This window comes from Nannospalax galili, unplaced genomic scaffold, assembly GCF_000622305.1.
Source record: "Nannospalax galili isolate Female #2095 unplaced genomic scaffold, S.galili_v1.0 scaffold488, whole genome shotgun sequence".
Taxonomy (NCBI): Eukaryota; Metazoa; Chordata; class Mammalia; order Rodentia; family Spalacidae; genus Nannospalax; species Nannospalax galili.
Genome location: NW_008360316.1, coordinates 4,506,098 through 4,509,744, shown reverse-complemented (window position 1 = coordinate 4,509,744; position 3,647 = coordinate 4,506,098). Strand labels below are relative to the sequence as shown.

The window sequence follows — 3,647 nt, the reverse complement described above, 5'->3', positions numbered from 1 at the left end:
GGGTGGTGCCCAGACTTGAAACAAAGGAGCTCCTGAGGGAGAGGGACCACTCACACATGTAGATGGAGAGCTGTCAGTTCCCATCTCACTGCCACCACCCACAACAGCCTTACCTTCACTCCTTCCCTTAAGGCATATCTGTGTTCCTTATTCATTCATCTCTCATTTCTTCATGCCACAAATATTACAGTATTCCATCTCTAGGATTTCATTCAAGGTAGAGTCATGAAGATGAAAAAGACACAGCCACTGAAGACCTGAAGTTTGTTTTATTCTGATAGGCAACTCCTCTACAGAAGCAAAGACAGTTTCAACTGATGTTCATGAACAGAGTGAATACTTAGAACTGTGCCGCTCATGAAAGAAAATCCTGAGAGTGTGTTTCTTTCTTTTTTAAAAAATTTTATTTTATGTGTATGAGTGTTTTGCTTGCATGTATCTAAGTGTACCCATGCTGTACAATGCCCATGGAGGTCAGAAGTGGGTGTTGGATCCCCTGGGACTGGAATTACAGACAGTTATGAGCCATGGTGCTCTTAACTGCTGAGCCAGCTGTCCAACCCCAAGAAAACATTTCTTAACAGATCTGTGTCAGACCATCCTTGGGCCCTCTGCTGAAAGAATAGAATGGAATTTCAAATAACACCTTTTAGAACAAATGAAAGTGGCACAGGCCCTGGCCTGAGATGGTGGTTGGAAGCCCACTGCAGTTTGCTATGAAGTCATGGAGAGTGATGGGCGAAGTGGCAACAAAACCATAGGAGTTTAGTCAGCTTCAGAGTGGGAAGAGCACGTTACTCACACGCTAATTTAGGCTGGCTAACCACTATGAACCCATCTCCTTATTTAAATGTGGATCCACAGTATCTCGTTCAGGACAATGATGAGCTCATTTTGCCAACTGGAGCTAGGAAAATCAGAGGCAGATTTGAGCTAGCCTTCTTTATCACTGAAGGATGTTGTATGACAGGGGTGACAGGGGCTGTATTTAAAGCAATGAAAGGTCTTAGATTGGATTGAAGGAAACCCAGAACCCTGGTCCGAGTCAAGAAATATACAATTTTGAATATGGTGACTAGGCAAGGGGCACTTAGGGCTGAGACTCTAAGTTCTCTGGCTTTGCTCTATAGTGAACTTGGTGCTATCATCGAGAAAACACAAGGTACAGATGACCTCAACACAGCAACAGCCGGAACCATGACTGGCACCTTGTACAAATGTACAGGTGGTCTTCGAGGAGTAGCCCAAGGTGGTCTGGCAGGACTGACATGAGCCTATGAACACTATATAACATGAAAGGCTCTTGCTCCAATAGTTACTCTGAAAATGTTGCACCTCAGGAATGGGGGACATTTCACAGCCATCCAGGTCAGTTAATACGTAAGCCTGGAGTTGCTTTCTGTCTTACACCAAGTACTTTGAACAGTTGGTGATTCTGATTGGCTATGATGGTTGATCAGGACCACACTGCTTGCCCTGAGAGAGCTAAAGACAAATCCTTCAGTGGCTCACTGAGTAATGTGTTCTCTTCTCCTTCAGAGATGATCTGGTACCTGTTTTCTTTCCTACCTCCTAAACTGGAAAGCCATTTACCCACAAAAATAATACATTTTAAATTGTGTCCTCTAGTTTTACAGATGTAGGACAGTGCTGTATCATACCCTGAGAATGCAAAATATCTTGCATTTGCTTTATGATATGTCATAGTGGCTGTGCTTTATCATAGTGTTCTTAATGATGTAACTCAGAATGTTTTCTTTCCAGTTGGTGACTAAGAAGCTAATAAAATAATGGGGGCTAGAGAGAAGGCTCAGTGGGTAAGAGCACTGGCTGCTCTTGCAGAGGGCCCAGGTTCAGGTCCCAGAACCTACATGGTAGCTAACAACTATAACTCCACTTCCAGGAGATCCAACACCCTCTTTTGGTCTCCATGGCATTGCATTACATAGGTGCAAGAAGAAGCCTCATACATATAAATAAAATGTAAAAAAAAATGGTGCCAGGTATCACAACAATAAAAGAACTGTGTTGTTTTCTGGGATTTCTTAAAGCTTTTTTTAACGTAGCATGTTGGATCTCCCTGCAATTTGGCTCAGATGAATGCAGAGCCTGGAAATACTGTTGCTGCTGTTGCTGCAGCTCATACTGCTGTTTTGGGTATCTGTAGATTAGATAGATGATAGATGATTAATAGATAGATGATAGATAGATAGATAGATAGATAGATAGATAGATAGATAGATAGATAGATAGATAGATAGATAGATAGATAGATAGATAGATAGATAGATAGATAGATAGATAGATAGATAGATAGATAGAATTTAAATTTTTGTGAACTTTAGCTATGCTGTTAACTTTGGAAAAAAGTATCCCAATATCTGTGTTGAGTTGGCATGGTATAGAAATTAACAGCCAAATTTTTATCCATACAGGGGCAACACACTGTATTAAGTGTGTAAGGTCTTGTCTATGTATGTTTGATTACAAAAATAAAATATTTGCTAAATAAAAAATATACCCCTAATATACTTGATTTTACTTCCTGCTCTGGTTTAAATGTCTTCTTTCAAACTCTAGTGAAATATTACTCTCCACTGTGAGTATAAGGAAAGTAAAAAAGTGTCCCAACTATTGTATTTGGGAATGGAAACTTTGGCAGAGATTAAGGTTAGACAATTCCTCAAAGATGAGGTCCTAACCCAATGGGACTGTGACTTTCTAATAAGAGAGAGAAAGATCTGAGCTTCATGCTTGGTCGTGTGATACCTTGTGTCAGTCACCATAGCACCCTGCAGAGAGTTTTCACCAGCAAAGAGGACATCACAGCCTGCTCTTGAATGCCCCTGAATTCAGATCCATGACTCAAATGATATGCTTTACATATTATTCCATTTATGGTATTCAGTTATGGGAAGAGGAAATGGACCAAGTCACTCCGTCTGAGATGGCAGAGAGTGCAGTTGTTGCTTTGCTGAAGTGGTGACTTCTGGTGGCTCAGGAACAGCTGAATCAGGCCATGGGGTGACATACTTCAGTGAATCCCTCTATAAATGTCAACGGGACAAGTGTTGGAATAACCTCATGCTGAATGGCTGTCTGGAATGTGGAGAAGAGCCAGTTATGAAAACACAGAGCCAATGCTAGGACACACAGCAGTTGCAGAATCACAGAGCTTGAAAGAGAAGTTGAGCCAGGCCAGCCAAGGGAAGCTCAGCCCTGCCTCCCCTCTGCACACCTGCCCAAGTTCATCCCGGGACAATCCCTCCCTCTTCAACTTGCTCCCTTCTATTCCTTCCTTTAGAGAGTAGTTCCCAGGTTCCCTAGTACTAAGAGAAATAAGGCTGGCCCCTGCTTCAGAAGAGTGGAGTGTCATGAGAAAGGGGATCTCACAAGATGACCAGAGAGCTGTGGCCTGTGTATGCATGGACTAAGGGCTGGAGACGAGGTGTGTGAAGCAGAAAATAACTCAGAACCAAGTGACGAAGACGAATGAACTATCCCAGGAATGGCTTTTACGTACCAGACTATTACTTAGTGGTTGTTTCCATTTTCAAAGTTAATATTCATTCCACTTGCTACAAGATTAAAAATATAATTTTTTCCTTCAAGAATTTGTAATTCAATTTACAAATCTTACTATTTCA

The 3,647-nt window shown here is 41.7% G+C and overlaps 1 pseudogene; it reads left to right on the top strand.

The window, feature by feature from the left end:
* The first annotated feature begins 724 nt into the window (after nt 1-724).
* Nucleotides 725-3,311, top strand: LOC103727198 (annotated as a pseudogene).
* The last annotated feature ends 336 nt before the right edge of the window (nt 3,312-3,647 follow it).